The sequence below is a fragment of the Haliotis asinina genome, chromosome 1, assembly GCF_037392515.1.
Source record: "Haliotis asinina isolate JCU_RB_2024 chromosome 1, JCU_Hal_asi_v2, whole genome shotgun sequence".
NCBI lineage: Eukaryota > Metazoa > Mollusca > Gastropoda > Lepetellida > Haliotidae > Haliotis > Haliotis asinina.
The window spans coordinates 42467308-42480489 of record NC_090280.1 but is presented as its reverse complement, the minus strand read 5'-3'; the positions used below and the strand labels follow the sequence as shown (position 1 = coordinate 42480489).

The 13182-nt window shown below is 37.3% G+C and overlaps 1 protein-coding gene across 6 annotated transcripts in view; it reads left to right on the top strand.

Annotated features, from left to right (window-relative positions):
• The first annotated feature begins 581 nt into the window (after positions 1-581).
• The window catches only part of LOC137291609 (roundabout homolog 2-like), a 284596-nt gene continuing 271995 nt past the window's right edge, over positions 582-13182 (top strand). For all 6 annotated transcript variants that reach the window (XM_067823018.1, XM_067823057.1, XM_067823051.1 and 3 more), the window contains exon 1: positions 582-1005. The gene's annotated coding sequence lies outside the window, so the exon portion shown is untranslated. The remainder of the gene's footprint in view (positions 1006-13182) is intronic.

Here is a 13182-nt window from a genome sequence, read left to right as displayed (position 1 = left end):
GACTGGCACAACACCTGCCTCTAATAACTGTCTCCAGATGAATCCAGGATTGATAAAATACCCCCGATCAATACTAATATTTATATACAATGACTCATACTGTTTCAGTAGAGCGGACGCGCTAAATTCATATCATACACACAAAGGTAAGGCATTAAGTCTACAGTTATCAGTATTGTAGGACAGCATCTCTTCACATAAACACAATCTGGGAAACATATCCAGTCTATGTTACACAGTCCTGTCGGCATCGTACCAAACCTCTGCAAGCGGTGAATTTAGTGTGCCTCGCTTTTATCTGCAAACTGGGTTTTTCATTAATTCTCTGTTAGGTATTCGGGAGTATCTGCTCAAATCCGCAGCCTACAGGATGATGAATCGGCTGACTTCAAAGACTTGGCTGCGCGTGCAGCGAATGCTTGTCACCCATAGCAACGAGCAGAGACACTGTCTATTGGATATCATTGCTCACTCATCCGTTGCGCTTCTGAAAGGGGGCGGAGCGACTGTCAATCTTGCTTAGACTGTTTCTCCCCACGAGGAAGAGGTCTGTTGTCATACGGCTAGAGTGTATCGTTCTTTCCATTTTATGCGTATTGGCACAGGTTATTTACGCAAAAGTGTTGTGTATGTATGGGAATTTGTACGACCAGCATTCAACACTCATTATATACACGGATTTGTGGTGTTTGTGAATGGTGGTTAGAGAACTTGGGATTTATCACTGAATTCACTGCGATGTTCGTCTAGTCACCTCGGATTTTCATCCGGATATATTTTGCTCATTTCAGAAAATGTGATCCCTAACAATTCCTGGATTCTTGCAAGAAGATTCAGTGCATCACAAAGGCTTGCGATATTGCAAACGGATTTTAAATTACCTCTGGTCCTCGAGTGATGAATCGCTCAACTCAGAAGGCAACTGAATAACATTGACAAGATCTCACAGTGTGGGGAATTACGTGTATCGTTAACGGAGTATCTTGTGAAACCTTTCCGAAGCAGGTAAGTCAACGAATTACTTATCATAGCAGCTAGCCACGGGTTCAATTTGACCATGTTTTATCATTCCATCGCTTCGTGGCTCTATGTTTGTGAAAGGATTTACCCGTCAGACAGTGCGGTGAGAGGCTGTTAGCCTACGATGTCTCAACGAAACAGTCCACCTTTATCGTAGGGTTGGGATATGGCACTAAGGAAAGATTTAGAAAGGCATGCTTGTCCATATTTAATCAAACACAGCCGCGAGAGATATTCTGTTAGTTTAGCATGCTTCTGACAGCGGTTTTTACCGAGAGCTTGGCTAACAGAAGGCTTTCACAGGCTGTAGAAGAGAGCCCACGTGCCAAGCTCGCGACCAGGGATTTACGGGAGCTAGATGGGTTATGCAACGGCTGTCGGTCTTTCCCTTTCATCTGACCGACGGTCAGAGGTATCAAAATGTTCCATTATGGTGGGGTTGTCTGTACACGTGCTTCCCAGACCCCTACCATTTCATTTTCCCGTTTTCCAAGCGTCAATTTGTGTACATATGTCTATGTGAGGCGGTTCCTGGAAGTCTGGAAGTGGTCGTGTAGCGGCGAGCTGGAGGCAGATATCACCAAGACGTTATGGTATTGCTAAGACGTGTGGAATTATGTCCGAAGAACTTTACATTCCACAGTTTTCAGTAGCAGTGATACCAACGGATTTCACTTTTTAGATCAGTTGACCTTCGATTCAGAATTATCAATAAAAACATCAACTAAATTTCAACGTATGTGTATTACAAATCTGATTTAAAATATGAACGCATTCGTCAAAGATTAAAAACTAAATCAAATAGGAGCATGTTCGCATAGTCCCAATTTTTGTTTTCGGAGATAAACTTTTATTTTAGTTTTAAAAATTATGTTTCTGTAAATGTTTGCACCAGAGGACTGTAAACAGATCTGCCTGGCTTGTGTTTAGTCTGAACTAATGGTATTTTGAATGCAGACTGAAGCAGTGTTGCACCTGACATTAGAATGATTGGCTGCAGGAAGAGATTGTTAGGATAACAATTCTTTCTCAATAACACAACCTTAATTCTGTCAAAACTCTGTCTCTCGCACATGGCAGATATGCACTAAGGGCCATTTTAATTTCAATCATAGGAAACATTTTTCAGCAAAGCTATGGACTTTTATTTTACATTTCACCAGGAAAACATTCTACATATTAATTTTTTGCAGTTTCAGAAATAAATCATATTCAGTAAGAACTCAAAAATAAGAGTGATGCGAAACTGATGATTGTTTACTGTCAATCTACGAAAATAAAAAAAATAATTATTTAACATTGTTTTCTGATATTCATATTTGAGAAGACTTTATTATATTAATATACTATAATTCATATTAATATACTAACATTTGCATATCACTAATAAAAAGCTCATTTGCTCAAAGGCTCTTTGATTTTCATATCATAATGATGGTATTAGTACATTTAGTCAAACGTATCTGATTTATATCTAAGAAAAGTACATACTGATTTCCAAGAGATTGGCTTATTGGAGAAAACAACCTTTACCATTGATTCATTGACCTCTCAGCACCATGAAAGGTTGTCATGGTGAAATTTAATGATGTGTAAATAATTATTCATATAATAATTAACATAATTACATTGTGGCTCAGTTTCCAGAGCAATTTGGCACATAGTACCAGTACAGTGAGGACGTGAAGAGAATTGCTAGTATTAAAGATGAATGATATTGGAAATGATTAACTGGTAATATTTCCATCTGTACTTAAAGTGTAATTTTCCAAATCCTTTGTAGAATGTTCTTGTGACATTTGGATGTGAATGATTCTGAAAATGGGAACTATAAAAAATTGTTATTCTAGCAAAGGCAAACTGAATGCTTGCCCTGGAAATAGCTAGTACATTTAAAAATTATGTATCAGGTTTTTTTGATAATACTCATGAAGATACAATTTATCATCACATGTTACCAGAAGTTAAATTGAACAGTATATGCAAAAGATATATATCATTTGATACTCTGTAAACAAGAATGATAGTGCATCGATAATAATAATGATAATAGATAGTTTCACTGTCTGGTCTGCATGTAGAGGGGCAAGGGCCCTGACGATAAACCTTTGACTGTGCCAGAACCTGAACCCTTTCTGCTGCATACCATTTATATCTGTAAAAAATACATAGGTTTTAAACACAAGTGTGTCTTACAAGGATGATTGTTCATTATGATTGTCTGATTGTTCTTATGATGAATATGTTTATCACACTGGGGTATAGCATGCATTAAACTGAACCTGTTACAAATGGCACTTATAATGATATTTGATGTATAATGAAGTTTGAATCCTCGCCTTGCCTCCAGAATACCCGTTCGTGTTCTGGGAGACTTGAGAGCTGTATCCTTACTGCTGACTGCCTCAGTGGGTCACTTAAAGCATCCTTGGTCAGTGACTAATCTGTCCTCACACGCTCTGGATCATATCAGTCGTCAGTAACAGCACACCACACCATCAGTGCTGCAATGGATGTATTTATTGGTATGCACACTCATTGTCGCGGCAATGTGGCGGTAATCTGCGTGTGACTAGACCCCAAGGGACAGATAACGACATGCTGTCCAGCTAGCCCTACCCCCAGGGACAAGGGAGATAACTCAACCAGTATCAGGTCTCTTATTTGTCATGGAGTTAGAGCAAGGGTGGGGGTGGGGGTGGGGGGGATGAAGGTGATGATGGTGTCATTGAATGTTGAATGTGTGTAGCATGTGTTGTGAATGAGGTGTATGTGTTAAATGTGGATCGTGTTTTATAAAGGGTGTGTATATGTAGCCTGAAGATTGTGTTTTCTGTAGGGTTTATGTGTGTTGAATGTGTGATGTGTGTTGAATGAGATGTACATGTGTTGAATGGGATGTAAATCTGTTGAATGGGATGTATATCCATTGAATGGGATGTATCTGTGTTTAAAATGGGATGTATAGTCAAGTCTCATTAATCCGACATTGTTCATTGCACAGCAAATTGTCATATTAAGGAAAATGTCAGACTAAATAATTGAGACTAAATTATGATTAGTCAATTTGTTACCAACAAAAGTGTTAGATAAAGCCGATTGTCAGAAAAACGGAGGTTGGACTAACGAGTCTTGACTGTATGTTGTATATAGGCAGTAAAGTATTGTTTGTATATGCTAAGCCTCTGGGTCTTGTGTGTATATTTTGGTACTTTGAAATGTTGTTCTGAACAGGACTGTTAAACACTCTTAAGTAATTTATTTATGTACTCCCTGATCTCAAATTATGTGTTGCGGTGAGACAACATACTTGTAGGCAAGGCTGGAATGTGAAGATTACACTACGGAAAAGAATCATGTCGCGGATCACAGTAAACATATTTAACCAGTCTTTGGGATTACAGGCACTTAGCACTGAAGGTGAAGTTTTTGACATAGATTCATCCTGTCAGTGTTGGAGTTATTGATGTTCACAGGCGCCTGAAATAATTTGATTACTTGTTTGTTTTTGGATAAGGCAGGTAGCTCACCTTAATAAATGTGTATCTCACTGTAGCTCACCTTAATAAGGCCAGTAGCTGACCCTGTCAAGGCCAGTGATTTACCATGACAAGGCCAGCAGCTTACCTGGACAAGGCTAATAGCTTACACTTGAACATCTTCGATATCTCCAGGATATACGTTCTGATAAGTCTCCACTATACCTTGGACACATCTACGGGTCAGCTCAGTAATTTTATTACCTCCCTTTGCTGGCTCCGCCTTCTCAAAGTAACCAATCAGCTAGGCCGCCGTTATAACCGAGCTTACCAGTTTCAACAAAGGTAGCGGTCACAACTGCGAAGGTTTGCTTACAGTGCAAATCAGATTTTAGGGAAATCATACAAACATATTCACAGGTCCGAAACATATTCAAGAACTCCTACTTCTTCCAGTGAACCTTTGCATGGTTTCTGTTGCCAAGTTTAATTGGTTAGATAATTTAAAAAAGAAAGTGAGTTGTGATTGGTTTGCTCAACTTCTGGAACGTAAACCCTGGAGATATCGTGGATGACACTTGAAGGAGTTTAAATAAAAAGAACGAAGAGATTAACTTCATCAGATTTTAATTATGAATTGTGAGCCAAATTGTGAAAATACAGTAAATGTGTTGCCATGATTGATGCCCATATAGGCCTCATACTGGAAGCATTTTCTTGCTGCCATTATGGTATTTATGGTACATTTTTGATGGCATCAGTTTAAAAGCTGTGAATCATCCCCTTTGTATGGGAACACCTGATTTATTTTGCCATAGTGTACCAGAGAAAGGAATGTGTTCCATTGTCACCATGTCATCCTTCCCCCTGTTAAATTATACCAATCTCATGACACCCATAACATTGAGGGCCTACTATCATTTTGGGGCTCTGGGCCTGCAATTTTAACTGCAAGCCTGTTGTCATCTTTAACAGTTACCAAGGGACATATGAAGAACGGACAGGGTGAAATATTGATGTCGACTCGAGTAATTTAATGTTTGAGATATCCTTCACGAATAATAATATGCTGGGTGTTATGCAAGAATTTTGGAGTCTTAGAATTTGAAAGATGGAATAGTCTACAGAGAGTTTAAATGACCTTTTGTGGTTGTGTATCAGCCCTTTGACGCCACTTTAGCAGATGGCTTTATATATTCCATGCATGGTGTGTTGTCAGAGAGATGACAATGTGCTCGCTCACTTACACGCATTAGCCACTGTTTATGGAAACCTGTGAGGATCCAAGTTAGAACTGATCTTCAGTACCCCTTAATTGGATCAGGTCAGGTGGTCAAGCTTGCTGACTTAGTTGACATGTCATCGTATCTCAATTGTGTAGATCGATGCTCATGCTGTTGATCATTGGATCATGTTTTGTATGATATAGTTTCAGGGAATATTTAGAAGGTATTATTTGCTATATTAAATTTTCTTCTCACTTTTTTTTGTTTTTTTATCAGATCAGTGGCATATAATGACAACAAAAAATGTAAAAAAAAATACACCCCACAATTATTTTTATAACAAAATTGTAGCCAGTTGAAAACATTGTTTATTTTGGGGAGAGAGTTTATTATGATCTCATCTGAGACGTAAACACAATTTAGTATCACTGTCCCTTTCACTGTGACTGCTTTAACGCTAACACAGCTTTGTGCAGCCTAGCCCAGGTGCGGACCTTGCATAATACAGCCATTAACCATGTTACCTGGAGAAATAGTCGTTTTAGTTGCTACATTATTCCAAACTTTTTGACATGTTTCTCTAAGAGGTATTTTTAAAACTTGTCATGGAGGAAGGCTGATATTGTGTTTCTGCATGCAGATGTTTGCTGTTTATTATTTCAGGATAGAATTACGAACTTAAAGCTCCTTCACTAGCATCAGCCAAAGGAACCTATACCTTCATGAAAATCTGTTTTACATGTGAATCATTCATAGCTCATTCATCTGGCTGTTTCAGTCGGTGCCTAAATGCAAGGAAGCTGCTCACGAAAAACGGAAAACGTGTTGAATTCTCTCCAAGTTCTCTTCTTGATTTCAAACCTGGCTAGACACTTAATGAAAAGTGACAGATTTTCAGTTTTTATGCTGACAAATGCAATTTTCAGTTTTTTTAATAGATTTTCGAACAAGTTTGAGGTAATTTTGGGAGTGAATTCAAGTATACATTTCTGATTTTTTCCAGCTTTTCCTTTTGTCTGATTTCTTTAGACTCTTGCTCCACAGAGTTCCAATTTCAAAGGGAGGTAACTAATATTCTGAGACCCTCCCAGGATAATTCTCACTTCTTCGAAGACTGGAGAACCGTTCAGCATAATAAAAGTCTGTTCTTTGCATAATAGCTCTGTATGTACTTATGTACAATCGGAACACTTTTTGTTCTGTTTAATACAAGACAGAACTGTTTGTATCATTTATAAGCAGGCATAGAAGAGGCTTACAAAAACAGGCTCAGATTAGCTTAAACACTGACTTTCTGTTTTGTTCCTTGTAATCTTAATGCAATTTACATATCTCGCAGGCAAGGATAATACAACCAACATATGTGCAGATAATCTTATTTGTAATAATAGTAAGAATATGGTAACCCTGAAAAAGTGAATGAAGCCTTTCGCAACTTAGGGCTCGATGCGCAGATAAAAAAATGTCATCGGGTCACCGGGTACAAATTTGGATCCAAAAGGCAGATCGCAGATCATTCATGTGGAAACCTGTCAACAAAAAATTATTCATAGGAGTGGATATTTTTATTGCCGAACATGAGCCAGCGTGAATCATAGGAAAGCTAATTCCTACCCATCCCCGTCGGACATTCTACACAGGAGATTCGATATGAGAATAGGCTGTATTATGGGGTATTTGTGGTCTTGAGTATAGTCCTCGTCAAGTTAGTTCAATTCAAAAGCACAATTCAGAGGCTTCCCAGTAGATGATGGAAGATGTTGAAAGTTTCACGCTTCATCAGCCCTTTCGATTTGCCGATGATCGCAGAGAGCATTTCCTTTGTGTAACAAGTTTCTTAATGCTGCCATATTGAAAAATGCGAGAAGCAGAATCATTGATATGGTCGATGTGTCCTTTTGTGTGAAAAAGTTGATCAAGCGAATATATTTTTGATGAACATTGAACTAGGTGCAAGATACGAGTTATCCGCGAACATATTTAAATGGTCTTACTTGTCATAGTTTAATGATGGTAAGTATGTTATTTTGAAACAAATTGCAGATTTGATTTGTGTTTAAGTCTTAACACAGGGATTTCAGATTGGGATTAGTTGTATCATTTATGAAATGTTCCTTTGATCTGAAACCACATGGAAAAGTGATTCTATCTTCCGAGAAACATGCAGAATGTAACTTCAATAGAATTTGATCGCATTTACTGTGGAAAATCCAAATAAAAATAATTGTATGAAGTTTGAATGAAAGTGTGATGGACCTGTCACGACCACAGAGGTTTGTTTGAGATAAGTTTACAGCTATTTAAGACACATTTCATCCTCCATATATTTTCAGAGCTTGCTTTGATTAAAGCAACACATTCTGTAAGTATAGCCCTGTGTAAACAACCATTTCACAAGGCTGTTTAATTTCAAGGCTCGCCTCATTTTGTAATTGGCATATTTCCTGCCGTAAACTTAAGGAGTGCTGATAGATGTGTAAAGTTTAATTGCTCATTTCAATTTTGACGATACCTATGTGATGTGACACTTAAAGTAGGTAGGTACTAGGTAGATCTCTGCTCTCAGTTCAGTTTCATTAGATAGACTAGGTATCAGGCACAGATGCCAGGTAGAAAGTATTTTTTCAATGCCATCTGTTAAACCATTAAAAACAGGCAGCATCTGTTGAAGATGGATTATTTATGACAAAATATTAGCCAATAGAAGGTCTTTCAAAATATTTGTCCTTATGAAAGCAAGTGGGTACAGTTTCATGTTGGCAGCTAATACAAATAACAGCTTGTTGTCAACTTCAGAAATAATAGTATAAAAAGAAATTAAAGAATGTCCATTGACTTTTTAAAATAATTTTATTAAAACACATTTCCACAGTTTTAACTTGAAAAAATATTAATCTTCTTTTTGTTGATATATGACTTAAGAACATGAATCCTCATTTTGTTGAGATTTTAGATATTCAAAGGTTTTAATTGAAATATGTTTAGGTTACTGAACATTTTATTTATTTCCTGCCCTTGAACTGAAAGTGCGATAAACAAATGCAGAGTTTGTTTATTGTCATATTGTCATTTTGCCATATGCCAGCAATGTGCCAGCAGTTGCTTGAAAAATAATTTGCTGACAATACTGTCAGAAATGAGCTGTTTCCAGTGCCTAATCATTTATACTCTCTACCCTATCTCTTTATGCCAGAGATAAGACCACCATCCTTTATCTAGTTAGCTGGCACCAAGCCGGATTTCATTCTCTGTTCCAACTTTTAGAATAAACCCTGACCGTTTGCAGGGGCCTAACAGTCTGTTCACATTTAACATGTTTACTACACAAAGCTACAGTTTCAGAAATCTGGGGGGTATGTTTATTACAGCAAGGTGTTTGACATCATTTTATCCCAAATGCCAAGATTTGTGAGGGCGGGTTTTGACTGTGCCGGCTACCTATATTGATAAGTAAAATAAGTGGGATGCTCTCTTGATATGTAGGAGAAAAAATGGCTTACTGGAAATGTATTTAGTCATCAGGGCAAGATTTCAAGTGTTATCATTGAATGGAAAATGGGCGTTTGGGGTGTTTTTCGAAACATTTGCGATAGAGCCATGTATACGTTTGATAATGACTGTGTATTGGTAACAACTGCTGAAGCCAATGAAAACAAGCAAGATAACGTAGAGGTGAGATTATTTCAATGAATGCAGGCTCTGTTAGCAGTCTGGGGTTGAATCTGGACGTGATTACATAACTAACAACATCGTAACTTACTCTTCAAACACACATCCTAACAGATCTGAGAAGAAACTTGGTAATAAATTAGATGACGGAGATGAGTAAATTACAGCTTTGAATTTCACTGAAGTCGAAAACATACCGTCAATTATATCTGTGTCTTTCTTCTTGGCAACCTTGCTTCAAGGTCACCAATAATGGCCTCATTAGCCATGTTGGTAATAATTACCTTTTTTGACCTTTACTTTGTTTAAATATGAAATCTACACTTTTTAACCTTTTCTCCATGAACATGTAAACTCAGAGTCTTCAAAGAATGTTTTGTATGAAAAGGGATTTAAAGGGATCTTCCCGACAAAAAGTTTTTTAGTCATTTGACAAGAGCTGTTTTTTTTGTGCTTTTTGAGAGTAGATGTTGTCCGTAACCGTGATACTTTTTGTGTTTGAGGAGGCTCAGCTAATAGCAAAATGGTATCTGTGAAAAAATTGTTTGACATTTTCTGGCAAATATTGAGAAAATGAATAGAGGCAAAAAAGCTGGGACAATGGGAGGATGGCATAACACTTCCATGTAAATGGCTTTTTATCGAAGTAAACAAGTTGATGTCTTGACTGTTGTTCCAGAACAAAAAACATACTGTGTTTGTTTTAATTAAAAAGTGACCCATAAGCAGACCCAAAAATGAAATGTTTACAGTTTGTTTTACAAAACTGTCATGGTAAATGGTTTTCAAGTATTAAAACAAACTTCTTTTTTTTTCATCCTCTCAGCCTGAGGGCAGGATGTTAGCACAGTATGTAGAGTGTTAGCTTATCAGACTATGACTGTATGACTGTTGTTGGGAGTACTGTTGATAATATCAGACACCTCATTCACCCAATTGCTTTGTCATTTCAGACATGTTTTATTAACCATGAAACTGAAGTTATAACCTTATGCTGGCTTTTATCTCCTGTAGTTTTAAGATCACCAACTTTTTATGATTTGTCCATTAGTACTAGGCAACACTGGCCAGGGTGGGGGAATAGTCTGTAGGAGATCTGAAAGTCTTTGATGAGGTCATCTTACCCTGTTGTACCATGTTGATGAGGTCATCATTGATTATGCTGTATGTTATACCATGTTTATGAGATTGTACTCTGAATATACCATATGTTATACCATGGTGATAGGGTCATAATGTGAGTATATTGTATGTTAAACCATTTTGAGGAGGATGCCTGTCACTCTAAGGTTTAAAATTTGAAATGATAATGATGTTGACGATGATGATGACGATGACGATGATGATTATGATGGCTACAATGGCTTTGCGGATGCTGCTGTGTCTATCTTCTGACTTTCAGGGTTTGTTGGTGCATCGCATTTCAAATACGATTCTCAGGCCCCAAGGGTCGGTCTAGGGATACAATGTCTTTATGCTTGAAAAATCATAAAACAATATTCAGAAAGATATCATGAGTTAATCAAGTGAAACAATAGCTCCTACCTTCCTCTATTCCCCCATCCTCTATCTCTCTGTCCCCTGCCATACCCCTTCTACCCCTGTCTGACTACCACAAGTTTTCCAGTTTCATACTTATCCAAACATTGTCTCAGATATGAATCAGTTTATAAAAATAGACAATTCTACATTATTTATTTAAACACAAGTGAACTCAAAAATGCAAGACACAGAAACTGGATCTGTGAAGTCCTTTCATAACATTCAAAAAGGGTTTACATATGAATTTATGTTCTTTAAGTGGAGCTTTGAGGCTTGGATATGTCCAGAGTCACCAGAGGGGTGTGTTTAAGTGTTTTTCAAGTGGGTAAAAAATTAAGAGTGTATTTGTACATTCTCCCTTTACAGATAAGATGACCGTTGTTTATGGGGATAGCTAGCTCTATAGCTCTCGGTGAAAACACTTCAGTATTAGAATGATGGGTATTTACTATATCACGTCTGTTGTTAGTTGTAGATGTGTTAAATCATGAAAAAGTATTATAAAGCAGTCAGTTGTTAGGAAAACAGTGTAAAGATATGTACTGGAGGTATTATTGTTGATATAGGAGGATCGAGCTCATGGGTGGGTATCAAATTGCTGAGAGAAGTTTTGAAAAAAAAATAACACAATTTTTAAGATTGATGGTCTGCCTGCTTTGTTGATTTCTTCCTTGTTTTTTATTTTGAATCATTTTATCAACAAGTAAACCTAGGAATTGAAAGACCTGATATTAATACTGTTGATAATGTGAACAGATGAAAAAAGTGTAAGTTTTTATATGTTTCTCAGTTACCTTTTTGTTGGTGTTCATCGTGTTTCTATAACTCTGGAAAGAATGTAGACTAAAGATGCAGTCCGGATTAATTGATTTATTGTACTTAAATTGTATCTGACCTTTAGTTAGTCAAGTATAGACTGGTTCCTTACTGTATTTGCTTTGTGTAACCTTAAAAGTGTTTGGTTCATTGTAGTTTCAGTTCTGGTGTATCTAATGTTATCAGACAGCCATGCTGAGATCACAGGTTGCATTTAATGAATAAATAGAATAAATTCCAATGAGGTGACGAGAATAATCTTATCTCATGTAGGTATCATGTTTCCGACACTTAAACAGACCTTTGTCAGAACCAGCTTTCCTGGAAGCAATGGCGAAAACAAGACCAAGATATACTCAGAGAAGGTTGTGCATTTCAATTTATTTTAGTCTATATCTCCGACGGGGTGGTACATTTTGGCATGTCATTAAGATAACATGGAATATTCAAGCCGGATTCAGCAAATTTATCGCCCACTGTATCTTACAAGGGATGAACGTTTTAGCTTTTGGGCAGACATGGCTTGGTCAAATAAATTATTTATGGAAAGTGTCTGCACAATTAGATTCACCATTGTCTTTTTCGCCTTGGAGAGTGTGTATTTCAAGAGCGTGATTTGTCTAGTACATGTATGTATGGTGCGAACATTCACAAACATGGCTGCCAACACAGTTATGCTTTTACTGATGTCAACACAAATACCTGCACACGAACTGGAGCCTGAACATTGACGGGACCCTGCTTACCTGTCGACAGGTAAGATAGAATCTGTGATTGCTGTAGACAGGTGAGATAATGAGGACATTCTCGTCAGTCTCACCTGAGATGATGGAAAGGAGATAGCATCGGGAGTTATCTTTACGATAGGATATAGGCCCTTGTGGACCAGCTTTATACTCTGCAGACCATTGTTTACGTATTCACGGGACATGTTAATGGGTATTCACAAGTCAGTGTTTTTTCATCCAAGACATTGTTTGGCTTGACTGCATCTTTTTAAGAGTGGGAGAGCTGTCGTCGTCTGCAGAGAGTTTATTTTGGTCACAAATTATCAGGGTTGGCTAACACTGTGTTATGTGAGGACAATGGAAATAGGATATTTAATATTGGTCCATATACAAAGTATATATGTCCATGTCTTCCAAATAGGTACAAGAAATAGAATCTTTTGGAGATAGATGTCAGGAGAATACCCAAAAATAGATATCTGTTTTCCTGCCATTTGAACCAACAGAGCATTATTTCGCTGGCTGCCATTCTACATTAGGAACTGACTGTTTGTTCCGGACAATTTGGGCTGTTCAGTATTTGATGTGTAGAGTCAATGTTATTAATGTGGAGAATGAGGACTGGTGTCTACAAAACATAATATTTGTATGTTAATTTGGGCAGAAAAACTTAGTATAAACATCACACACAGGTTATTTAAG